Source organism: Oncorhynchus nerka, linkage group LG1 (genome assembly GCF_034236695.1).
Source record: "Oncorhynchus nerka isolate Pitt River linkage group LG1, Oner_Uvic_2.0, whole genome shotgun sequence".
NCBI classification, from domain to species: Eukaryota; Metazoa; Chordata; class Actinopteri; order Salmoniformes; family Salmonidae; genus Oncorhynchus; species Oncorhynchus nerka.
The window spans coordinates 27,331,888-27,345,627 of NC_088396.1; the positions used below are offsets into that span (position 1 = coordinate 27,331,888).

General features: G+C 39.5%; 1 protein-coding gene across 1 annotated transcript in view; it reads left to right on the plus strand.

Annotated features, from left to right (window-relative positions):
• Window positions 1–371: 371 nt before the first annotated feature.
• Window positions 372–13,740, plus strand: part of LOC115128471 (F-box-like/WD repeat-containing protein TBL1X) — a 41,535-nt gene continuing 28,166 nt past the window's right edge. The window contains exon 1 of the mRNA XM_065017680.1: window positions 372–698. The gene's annotated coding sequence lies outside the window, so the exon portion shown is untranslated. The remainder of the gene's footprint in view (window positions 699–13,740) is intronic.

The window sequence follows — 13,740 nt, forward strand, 5'->3', positions numbered from 1 at the left end:
AAATTACACAATAAAGGTCAAACAAAGCCATTCACTAGCACTAGTTGCTCTAGCTGTAAAGGAAATTACGTGTGGTCAACATGATAACCACATGGTCATTTAGTTAAGTTTTACTGGAAGAAATGTCATGTTTTGAATAAGCAGGTTTAAGGTCAGGTGCTAGATAGATAGATAGACTGTCATGACCTACAAAAAAATCTATTGTAGGTCATGACAGTCCCCCCAACCCCTCCATTCAAGTAAATTCAAAGGGCATTATTGGCATGGGAAACACGTGTTTACATTGTCGAAGCAAGTGGAATAGACAATAAACAAAAAGGGAAATAAAAAAGGGAAATAATACCCCCCCCCACCCTCTCTCTCTCTCTCTCTCCCTCTCTCTCTCTGCCGATGAGTGTTTGCTGCGGTCTCTTCGTTTCATTCTCAGAATCGCTGGAAACTCTATTCCACACATCCCCAGCTTTATTTAGACCTCAAGCTTGTTTAAACTTTACATCCCACACAAACATTCGTGAGGAAATATATTTTAGACCGTTTATGTTACCTTCGGAACGCAGAGATTGCACCGGTGGTCAGAACTTGAATTATGATAAACAAAATGGGAGGAAAGTCGTTTCTTGCTCACTGAAGTTGGGGGCTATCCAAGTGGAAGAGGTGGCGGCAAGTCGGCAACACCACAAGCTCACTCTCTGAGAAAGGTAAGTTCAAACTTTCGCTCAAGTTTCATGAATTGGAACATTGTAATTTCATGAATGATACATTGTTGCATGTAATTACTTGCTGAACTTAGTAACACTGTTATGAATCATTTACATGGTCACATTAATCACTTTACATGTGTATAAATGTTTCCCGAAGGAGCATTGTTCTTTATTTTTTATTGTATTATTATTAGTAGTAACGTGCTAGGCTTATCAAAACGTTGCCCTTTTATTTGGACATAATAGTCGAAATATTGTATATTTGGGCATAAATGAACGCTTTTGTTTTGAACTACAAGACATCAAATGCATCAACTTTTGGTGGCTATTGTTTCCCAGATTTTTTTTATTATTAAGTTTGAGTATTTAAAGTTACTTCATCAGTTTTCTTTCTCATATACTCTGCAAACTGTAATGATATTAGCTACATTTAAAGGGTATTGCACATGCTGATAGTTCGCAATGAGTGGGGGAGGGGAAGTTGATTCAATACACCAGCAGACGTTGCTTTCACTAGTAAGTAGCCTGCTGCCACGGTTACTTCTTGTTACAGTATCAGTCAAAATGGTGACATTTAGACCATGTACAAAAACAACCTTCACCCTCATGCCTATTCAATACATTATTTAGAATGCTAATTGTCATTAGATTTGACATTATTATTATCATTATTTCATTATGTTTACACATGACATTAGATTAATCTTTAAAGAATGATTATACTGACTGTTGGCACTTTATTTCTGAAGGGTATTGGGGAAGCTTTAGGAACAAATACTGTGAGGTTTGAAAGAGGCATCATCACGTCATGGGATGTAACCTAGGCCTATATGGCACCACCTCTAACACCTGTTGATCTGGTGATTATATGGTCAAACTGTGATTTTTCTAGATCTAGGTCCTTACTTTAGACACAAAATATGGTGATGTAAAGACTACTTAGGCTCTATATTAACGTAAAGGCATTTCCATCCTCCCACTTAAGTTTATGGGATAATGTGCAGACATGTAAGACTTGACAACCCCCACCAACATTCTTCAATGTATGGCAACAGTTCACCAGGACAGTGACACTGGAATTATCTTACTCCAACTCCAAATATGATCTTCAATTAATAAGGAATTTTAACTAATAAAAGTGTAGAATCCCACAACAAAAACTGGAGCTAGTTGTGCCTGTGTCTACTGGTTTGGTTGTAGATTAAACCAAATGAGTCATAAAAAAACAACTGGTTTAGTGCCATCTCTTAAAAGAACAATGGGGTGTATTATAGCGTAATTGCTTGTCCTTCGATGACTCGAGGCTTTTCCATTTGTTGAATTCTACAAGCTATTAGAGAGTGGTAATGTTGGAATCCATTAGTAAGCTATGGCTGTGTGAACCTTGGTAGGATGGCACCGTGTTGGAAATGGAGAGGTAACAGCAATGCTAAATCTCCATGATATTGGAATTGGTTTATGTCTCAGTGAACATTCTGTTCTGGGAGATTGTATTGTGGTTTTTCTTCTGATAGGCTGTTTCAGAAGACTTAGATAGTTTACACTTGAGTGTCTCAGCGTTCTAGGGGTATATGTCTACTGAAGTTTCAGTGAGCTTGTTTTGAAATGACACGACACCTTTTGGATTTAGTGTTGACACTGTGTGTTCATGTTATAAATGAGCTCCAGGGCAATGATACAGTTTATGTTTCAGATGTAAGTATGTAGTTTTTTTTACAAGTACATTTTTCATTTGTTCAAATAGACAAGTTTTACATGCAAAAGAAACATTCATTGACGAACAACAGAAAGCAGCGTAACACATAAAAGGTAGCCTATTACCCTCCATGGCATGGACCAATAACACAACCCTTCCAGTCTCCAATGTCCCACTATAGGTTAATGGTCATTTAGACATTCTCCTTCAGACAGTAGTTTGTTGTTTCATTTGGGTACACATTTTTTTTATTTAGTTACTAATGTGTTGATTACCCCTTTCTGCAGGAGAGGTTATTTTCTGTCGAACTCCCATTTGTTCATAGCAGTGCTTCATTCCCCATACACCAGCAGTACCTGAAATTAGCCCCACATACAAAAATCCCATGTGAAAACAACCACTCTCAATCTCAGCATTTGTCCAAATGTTTATGCAGCAATATTTATCCCTAATAAAACATGGGAGGAGGCATGGCAAGCCCTCCCTTTTAGAGGGATTTAAGGTTCACGTGGGCCACCAGTGTTGGCAGGCCAATACATTACATAGAATTAACACTCATTGCAGTACATCCTTGTTCAAGACTACAGCTATTTATTTGGGACCAGGGGTGGCTGTGCCTTTATGACCTTACAATTGTGTTCAGGCTAGGCTATAAAGACAAGTTGGAGGTCTGTCCAGAGTGGACTGGAGGCCTCAACAGAAACCTCACTGTACATGTTTATACGGCAACTGCTCTCTTGCTCGCTTCAGCTGCAAATCAATGTCTATTCTCGGACCTAAACTGTAATGATTGTTAGAGCCCTTGTTTGAAAGCTGTAGAATCCAGATACCCCCCCCCCCCCCCATTCTGCTCCTGTTAAAGCACTAAGTAATTGATGCATATCCAATCAGTTATGCTGTGAGTTGTGTATGCGAGCATATAGGATATGTATGTATATACAGTACCAGTCCAAAGTTTGGACAAACCTACTCATTCTAGGGTTTTTCTTTATTTTTACGATTTTCTACATTGTAGAATAGTGAAGACATCAAAACTAAGAAATAACACAAATGGAATCCTGTACTAACCAAAAAAGTGTTAAACAAATCAAACTATATTTGAGATTCTTCAAAGTAGCCACCATTTACCTTGATAACAGCTTTGCACGCTCTTGGCATTCTCTCACCCAGCTTCATGAGGTAGTCACCTGGAATGCATTTCAATGAATAGGTGTGCCTTGTAAAAGTTAATTTGTGGAATTTCTTCTTAATGCATTTGAGCCAATCAGTTTTGTTGTGGCAAGGTAGGGGTGATATACAGAAGAAAGATGACCAAGTCATTACTTTAAGACATGAAGGTCAGTCAATCTGGAAAATGTCAAGAACTTTGAAAGTTTCTTCAAGTGCAGTCGCATAAACCACCAAGTGCTATGATGAAACTGGGTTTCATGAGGACTACCACAGGAATGGAAGATCCAGAGTTACCTCTGCTGCAGACGATAAGTCCATTAGAGTTACCAGCCTCAGAAATTGCAGCCCAAATAAATGCTTCACAGAGTTCAAGTAACAGACACATCTCAACATCAACTGTTCAGAGGAGACTGCGTGAATCAGGCCTTCATGGTCAAATTGCTGCAAAGAAACAACTACTAAAGGACACCAATAATAAGAAGAGACTTGCTTGGGCCAAGAAACACAAACAATGGACATTAGACAAGTGAAAATCTGTCCTATGGTCTGATGAGTCCGAATTTGAGATTTTTGTTTTCAACCGCCATGTCTTTGTGAGACGCAGAGTAGCTGAATGGATGATCTCTGCATGTGTGGTTCCCACTGTGAAGCATGGAGGAGGTGTTATGGTGTGGAGATGCTTTGCTGGTGACACTGTCTGTGATATATTTAGAATTCAAGGCACACTTAACCTGCATGGCTACCACAGCATTCTGCAGCAATACGCCATTCCCATCTGGTTCGCGCTTAGTAGGACTATCATATGTTTCTCAACAGGACAATGACTAAACACATCTCCAGGCTGGTTAAGGGCTATTTGACCAATAAGGAGAGTGATGGAGTGCTGCATCAGATGATCTGATCTCCGCAATCACCCGACCTCAACCCAATTGAGATGGTTTGGGATGAGTTGGACCGCAGAGTGAAGGAAAAGCAGCCAACAAGTGCTCAGCATATGTGGGAACTCCTTCAAGACTGTTAGAAAAGCATTACAGGTGAAGCTGGTTGAGAAAATGCCAAGAATGTGCAAAGCTGTTATCAAGGCAAAGGGTGGCTACATTGAAGAATCTCAAATATATTTAGATTGTTTTAACACTTTTTTGGTTACTAGATGATTCCATGTGTTATTTAATAGTTTTGATGTCATCACTATTATTCTACAATGTAGAATAGAGTATATGTGTCCAAACCTTTGACTGGTACTGTGTGCCATGTGTGTGAGGTGTCATAAAAAAGGAAAGCAAGAGATTTGTGTGAGGGAAATACAGGGGAATTCATATTCACATTTAAACACGCACTGCAAAGTATGGTTTAGATTTGTTTGTTGACCAATATCACAGTGCAATTGGAGTAATTGGGTGGCATTTACTGTCAACTCGTGATACAATTACATCATCCGAAAGGAATTCCCAATATGTGTGACACTGTATTGTCCCCAATGAGTTGTGAAGTTGTTTTTAGTGTGAAAAAAATCAAAAGAAGTTAAAAGAAGATAACATTGAAGTTAATAATTCATGGTGTTAGTTGTAAAGATTTCTGATGCTCGAAGTATGTTTGTGTTGATCATTCGTCTGCTCTGCTCTTGGCCATGGCCAGCCTCTGTCTGTTAAGGTTATCAAGTTTCCAGGATAACCCTGTCTTTGAATAGTGGCTCTGGAATGGATCCCAAACATTCATGTGTAGAATGCCAGAGATAGTCTACCTCAGTTAGTTGTTATCACTGCCATTTCCTGCCGTTTGTAGTTTGAAACAGCCATACACTCTCATAATGATACCACTGGAGGTTCTGAGAGGTTGACTAACACCTAGACACCGTGACAAGTAATACAGACTTTGACTTGTCTTGTATCTGAATTCACTGCCCTACCATTTTAACTTCTCAGAAAAAGCTGTTTGGTTGAGATTTGAGATAATTTTTATTCCTTAGATGTCTTAAACCCACACCTTGTGATAAGCTCATTTGTAAAGTAATAACCAAATGCAAGCGGTTCCTCTACCATGGTGCTGTAGACTAGGGCACTCAGCCAAACCAGATATTGGCAGTGTGGAGGGTCCTATATAAATAGCTCTGCGTTTGCATAGATAGTTGTAAATCATTACAGGAAGACTTGGTTTAATGACTAAGCGAGACAAAGGGGGCAGAATAGTCACTTTCAGTGGAGGTGTATCCTTCCTAAGTCCTTGTTTAACTTCTTATGGCTGGGGGTCAGTATTGAGTAGCTTGGATGAATAAGGTGCCCAGAGTAAACTGCCTGCTCCTCAGTCCCAGTTGCTAATATATGCATGGTATTAGTGTATTTGGATATAAAATGCTCTGAAGTTTCTAAAACTGTTTGAATGATGTCTGTGAGTATAACAGAACTCATATGGCAGGCAAAACCTGAGAAAAAAATCCAACCAGGAAGTGGGAAATCTGAGGTTGGTCGATTTTCAACTCAGCCCCTATCGAAGATACAGTGGGATATTGGTCATGTTGCACTTCCTAAGGCTTCCACTAGATGTCAACCGGTCAACCGTCTTTAGAAACTTGTTTGAGGCTTCTACTATGAAGGGGGGCTGAATGAGAAGGGAATGAGTCAGAGGTCTGCCTGCAGTCACGCGCATTTCACATGAGAGGTATCTCCTGTTCTTTTGCTTTTCTGAAGACAAAGGAATTCTCTGGTTGGGATATTATTGAATATTTATGTTAAAAACATGCTAAAGATTGATTCCATACATTGTTTGACAAGTTTCTACGGGCTGTAAGGGAACTTTTTGACATTTCTGCAACTAGTGTACGTGCTTTGTGAGTTTGGATTTGTTTACCAAACAAAAGTAGCTATTTGGACATACATGATGGACATTATCAAACAAAACAAAATGTATTGTGGAACTGGGATTCCTGGGAGTACATTCTGATGAAGATCATCAAAGGTAAGTGAACATTTATAATATTTCTGACTTCTGTTGACTCCAACATGGCGGATATATGTATTTGTTTGTCTGAGCGCCGTACTCAGATTATTGCATGGTTTGCTTTTTCCGTAAAGCTTTTTTGAAATCTGACGCAGTGTTTGCATTAAGGAGAAGTTTATTTATATTTCCATGTATAACACTTGTATTTTCATCAACATTTATAATGAGTATTTCTGTAAATTGATGTGGCTCTCTGCAAAATCACCAGATGTTTTTGGAACTACTGAACATAACTCGCCAATGCATACTGAGATTTCTTTAATATAAATATGAACTTTATCGAACAAAACATACATGTATTGTGTAACATGAAGTCCTATTTTGTGACTCCTCTTTGGCTGGAAAAATGGCTGTGGGTGTTTTTGTGACAATGCTCTGACCTAACATAATCGTTTGTGGTGCTTTCGCCATAAAGCCTATTTGAAATCGGGCACTGTGGTGGGATTAACAGCAAGATTACCTTTAAAATGGTAAAAGATAATTGTATGTTTGAGATTTCTGTTGTTTTGAATTTGGCGCCCTGCACTTTCACTGGCTGTTGTCATATCGATCCCGTTAACGGGATTTCAGCCCTAAGAAGTCTTAACTGACTTGCCTAGTGAAATGAATAATAAATTAAAGCAAGCTATTGGATCCATACAAGCAATAGTCTAGTCTACTCATGTGCGAAGGTTTCTTTCACCAATCACGTAGTGTTATGAGAATCATGGAGATGTGTACCAATAGGCCATCACTGGTTCTGTTAGACAGCCATCTCCTTCGGGGACATGACGGAGTGAATGGCTATTGGCTAATCTAATCATAAACACTGCAGTCAGGAATTTCTGTCCTGTTGTCATATTTGCATGCATGGATTTACAGGCTATGAAATATTTAAAGCTTGTGATATAGCCTGAATGGTACGGTTCAGGCTGGCTGTCATGATAGCCATCATAACATGAACATGTAAGGCCTATAAAAAAATATTGGCTTAGGTATATCCTTTGTCTTGAGTTAAAACAACAGTCTTCAAAGTCGCCTGGCTTGCTTTGTTATATATATAGTGAATTAACTAAGAGAGAGGAGGCTGAATGAGTTTGCTGAATGAGGCTGAATGCGTTTGCTAATTACTTTTGCAGTGAGCATTACTGAGGAATACCGTTTCTGTTCAACCAGATGCCACGGTCCCCTCCACAGAGCCTGGGTGTTTAGATCCACACGGCCTGCATAGAGGATAATAGTGATGGGATAAAAATTGATACACTAGAGTATTGCAAAATTATTTTGGACGATATAATATAGATTATATGACTCCATGTATCAATTCTCAAAAAAAATACAAATAGAATCGCAATAAAACACCAGTATCGAATCGCAATACATATAGAATCATGAGCATCGCAATACATATCAGCACCTAAGTATCGGGAGATTCCTGACAATTCTCAGCCCTAGAGGAGGATGGATAAAAAATTACAAGCTTTATTCCACAACACTGTAATTGCCCTGGTGGTTCTGCTGTCAGAACCATTCTACTATTCTCGTTCTCACTCGGTTGCTCTGGTAAATGCCAAGAGTCTAAAAATATTGTCACCGGTAGACCTATGCGATGCAAAGCAGTGGATTTTGAGTGTAGCGGATCATAGGTCATGTTCATAATGATAAGTCATGATGAATCCCTTCAATTAGCCTAAGTATCTGTCTCTATCCCATGTGTTCTCCAGGGAGCCACAAAATAAAGGTTATAGATGACTCAGGATAAGGTTTCAAAGGGGGGGTATTTTACTGAAAACTTGCTTAGTTGATGAGTAAACTACTGGAATTTTGCTATCATTCAAGGATTTTATGTTATTTATCAAAGGACTTCATGTGGCTCGTTTGGGTTCTTCAAATTATCACACGTGTCTGTAATTTTCTCTGGACCTCTCTCTGGCCTTATCACATGTAAAATATATTAAATAAGATTTAAAAATAGAATTACAAAGCTGTCAAACATTATCCTAAATATAAACCATCGACTTAGTGAATATCATTGGTGTTTTAAAGAATGTTTTAAGCCTTGAGACAATTAAGACATGGATTGTGTATGTGTGCCATTCCGAGGGTGAATATGTCGGAAAAAATATTGAAGTGCCTTTTGAACAGGGTATGGTAGTAGGTGCCAGGCGCACCGGTTTGAGTGTGTCAAGAACTGCAATGCTGCTGGGTTTCCCGTATGTATCAAGAATGGTCCACCACCAAAAGGACATCCAGCCAACTTGACACAACTGTGGGAAGCATTGAGCTAGCATTCCCATGGAACACTTTCGACACATTGTAGAGTCCATGCCCCGACGAATTGAGGCTGTTCTGAGGGCAAAAATGGTAGATGCAACAAAAAATTAGGAAGGTGTTCCTCATGTTTGGTATACTTAGTTTGGCCAACATTTTTATTACGATTATACAAACTCGATCTTTGGCATAAATGCTGAAATTATCAATGGTCAATATGCATGAAAGTTCAAGCAAGTCGTGTATGGATTCTATCCTGTCCTGTGTGATCTTGTGTAGGACGCAAAAGAACTAGGGCAAAGTTAGTCACTGGTGGTTGAAAAGCTGCCAGCTGAAATGATGCTTTGATATTACTATTCACTGTACTACTCAATAAATTACGCCCTCTAAGTCCCTACATGCCTTTAGATTTTACAACCCATGCAACCCTTCAATATTGAAACTACAGAAACATAGTCAGCTTCAAACTGTTGTCAGTAAGTCACCTCTATCCAGGCATGCAGGCTGAGGCAGGTGTGGGAGAAGTGGTTTCCCCTAGAGACAGGAGTGCTACCATCCCCCAGTCCCCACAGTTTCCCTCCAAGCCCACACTGCCTGTCGTTGAGTGAGTCATTGAGAAAGGCAGACAGTGATGCAGAAGTACTTGTTGTGACTACCTGATTGTGGCATCATTAGTTATCCTTCCCTACCCCCTATCTTTCTCCCTTCCCCTAATGGTCAGGCCAGAGACTGCAGCCCAACCAAAGGTGGATTTTACTCATCAGAGCAGTTCAAGAGAAAATGGCTGCTGTTTCCAGGTCTTGTTTGCACATCTGTCAGGAGGTGACTGTACAGGAGAAAATGGGGTCCTTGGCATGTTGGTGTAGAATGTGCCTTCCTCTCTTTTTTGTAAACGTCTTTTTCTCTCTCACTTTTGTAGTGTCCTGTTTTTCTACATCAAACACTTTCAAAACCTACACACACTCTACAGCCAGGCATTTTTCTTAGCTTTACTGTCTTTGTGTTTAATCTCTGAATACATTGATGGCATGATGTTTTATAGCTTATGTTAGGATTTATTCTTTACTTTTAACACTTCATTTCTCTTCATATTGGACACTTTGTTGTGGTTGATAAAAATGTTTTGTATTTTGCTAGGGTTTTGTGTGTTTTCTCTGCAATGTTTGGATGTGGCTGTGTTTTCTATTTCTTCAGTATATATCCAATCAGTAGATGTTAAGACTTCTCTAATCTGAGAGAGCATATTGCTCTGTACAGTGAGTTTCACACCACAAACCATCCACTTCTATTTTTAGGATAGACAGCAAAAAAATTGCATTTGCGACTGTTATTACATCCACCCATGGTGACCTTATCATGAAGACTTACCACAGCTTCCCCTGCTTGTAGGTTGTCTGTTTGTTAGATCTAGGAGTATAGTTAAAGCAGTTCATATTTTTACAGTATGAATTTAAGTGGCTGACATTTCTGTTTGTAGTGCCCCAGCGTGATTATCTACCATCAGTTGACCCTTCCCCAAATTTGAAACCTCACAGTTGGAGAGGGTAAGACAAATCTGACCCTGGATCAATGTGCTGGAATGACTGGACGTGTTTGTGGAAACACTGCAATAAATACAGTTTTGAATGGGCTGGAACACTCATGAAATGCTTATATGACAGCAACTCAATTTTGGTTTGAGTCCTGAGATCTTTTTGGTTAAGCCATTTTACCTGTTGCAATGTGTTTACTTAAATGGACATTCAACCTGATGTGGTGCTTTTTCCAATGACTCAGATTTTATTTTATTTTTTCAAACAATGCAAACATGTTCATCCAAACGACAGCCTACACACTCACACAAACATCAACGACATCACACCTGCCCAGATGTAACAGATGTGAAACGGCTAGCTTAGTTAGCGGTGGTGCGCGCTAAATAGCGTTTCAATCGGTGACGTCACTTGCTCTGAGACCTTGAAGTAGTAGTTCCCCTTGCTCTGCAAGAGCCACAGCTTTTGTGGAGCAATGGGTAACGATACTTGGTGGGTGACTGTTGTTGATGTGTGCAGAGGGTTCGTGCCCGGGTATGGGCGAGGGGACGGTCTACTGTTACACAGATCCACCTGCTCACACCCCCATCTCCAATGCCCGCATCACACTCTCCACCACATGGTGTCAATCTGCACCATTTTGTTTCTCTTTGTCACCCACGCACTTTCAACATTTAGATAATAAAGCATTTGACCTTTCCATTGTGTTAATGATGGAGGATTGGTTGATTTCCAGGTAAATATATGTTTTTTCAAGATGATTGACAAGAAAGGTATCGTCCAACCCATCGTGTATATCACTGCACCCATATATGCCGTGTCTTGAAATATGCAGACAGGTGGATTAAAAGTACTGACAGCCAGCTTTCTAACTCAGCCCATAATGTTTTTGGACTTTATAGAATTCCCAGATGCGATAGATTATTGAGACATTGTTAGTTTTACACTCAAGTCATGACTCGGTTATTGTATAATAAATTCTATTCATTAGTTTACACTGGATTAAGTGTACATTTTAGTTAACTGTAATGTCATTAGTTATGTTCCAACATTCCCTCCATCTTGTGCCAGTGTCAGTTATTTTTAAGTCTTTGTTCCAATAGTTTAGATATTTTTCTAAGCGATGGTCAGTTGAATAGGTTTTGTGTAGCTTACCTATCATATGAATATCCTTATCTGACTCAAAAAGGATTCCCTCAAGATTGCTCTGATGTCCAAGGATTTCACACAAAGAAATTGACTTATGAAACTTTTAAGTTGCATGTATTTGAAAATATCTACTTTGGTCAGTCAAATTGCTTTTTAATTCTGTCATGGAAATAAATGTGTTTCCAATTACCAGGTAATTTATGTTTTTATGCCTTTAGTTTTCCACGTGAATTCTGAAAAGCTATCCAAAGATTGTTCTTTTCCAATGAGTTTCTAATGGCTCAGGCAGCTAGTATAGATGCAATTTGGTTCATAGCAACTACCAGTTAATTGGACATCCAGTTAAATTGTGTTGTACTTTGACCACAGCCTCAAGCATAACACTCAGTTACAACCTAAACACCATAGCCTGGATGAGTGAATGACTGGATGGTTGCTGCTGTTGTACTTTGACAGTAAAGTAACCCCCTTTACTGTGCAGTAAACATGCTAATGATTTCCCTAATGAGTCACAGGGCTGACCACCACTGGGAAGCTCAACACTGCCCAGTGGGATGTCCATTTGTCTTCTACTGCAGTGTCAGTCAAGTCCTGGGATATGCTATTGAGGCTATATGCAATTGCTTGGGAACGGTGTGAATGTGTGCATCAAAGTAGGACAACCGTTTGAACAAGACAAATGTATTTGAAATGGATCTGACGAGAGGCACTACACTATAGTACACTTTGTACGTACCTGATGTACACTTATTACAACCAGTTGTTTCTTACCAGCTGTTTATGCAGTAATAACAACACAGGCCGGGGGTGTCCATATATATATATATATATATATATTTTTTTTTAACTCTGTTTATTAAGTTTTACACACACACACACACAGACAAGACAAAGCAATATAAATAATATCCTCAACTAGAAAAAAATACAAATAAAAATACAAATAAAAAAATAGCTTTAAAGATACCATACTTTAGACAAGTTAAACACACCAGGCAGAAGGCTACAGAGGTTAAAGGGCAATCTATAGTACAGGGACAGAGCAAACACCTCATTGTGTGAGGCTGTGTCTAGTGCTAAAGGAGGACGAGTGCACCCTGTGCAGCACAGATTCCCAGGCGTCTTCCCCAAGTTCCTCCCCCAAATCCTTTTCCCATCGAGTCTGTAAAGGCACCAAAGAAGGGTTCTGTAAGTCATGAATGATTGCATATACATCTGAAATTGCGCCCCTAGGAAGCTTGTTCAGCTCCAAGATGTTCTCTATAGCTGTATTTGCAGGCCTATTGGGAAATCCAGGTGTGTTAGCCCTGACAAAGTTTCTAGTCTGGAGATAGCGGAAAAAGTGGGATTGGGGGAGATTGAACTTTTCCTGCAGCTGAGAAAAAGAGGCAAATGTATCATCAAAGAATAATTGGGCTAGCGAGGAGAGGCCTAGTGAGTGCCAAATGCCAAAAGCCCCATCATTCAAAGATGGAGGAAATAAAATGTTCTGATTGATTGGGCCTGATAGAGAAAAGCATCGGAGGCTAAAGGCTAAACGGAACTGATTCCACATTTTAAGAGACTGCTTTACAATTGGGTTGACAGACCTTTTGCCTAGGGACACTGGGAGAGACGAGCACAGCACAGAGGAAAGTGCTGCAGGTTTACACGATTCAGACTCCATCTGGACCCAGAGTGGTCTAGGGCCAGTAGGATCAGTCTGCAGCCAGTACAGAACGGCTCTGAAATTTGCAGCCCAGTAGTATGTCTGAAAATTTGGTAGAGCTAAACCCCCCAATGACCTAGGCTTCTGTAAATGTTTTCTACCAATCCGTGGTACCTTGCCATCCCAAATAAAATGCATGAATGTTTGATCCAGTGAAATAAAAAAAGATTTTGGAATAAAAATGGGTAAACATTGAAATAAATATAAAAATTTGGGCAACACATTCATTTTAATGACATTAATCCTTCCGATAAGAGAAAGGGGTAGCGAATTCCAAAAAGTAAAAGATTGTTTCAATCTGTCTGCTAGAGCAACAAAGTTTTCCTGAAACAAATTTGAATATTTCCTTGTCACTTTTACTCCCAAGTAAGTGAATTGATCCCGGACAATCCTAAACTGAGAACTTGTAAAAGAGCACTTTAAAGCAGCCTTGTTTACCGGAAAAAGCTCACTCTTGCTTAGATTCAGCTTGTACCCTGAGATTGATCCAAACTTTTTAAGAACAGATAGGGCACGTGGCAATGAGGTATCGGGGTTGGA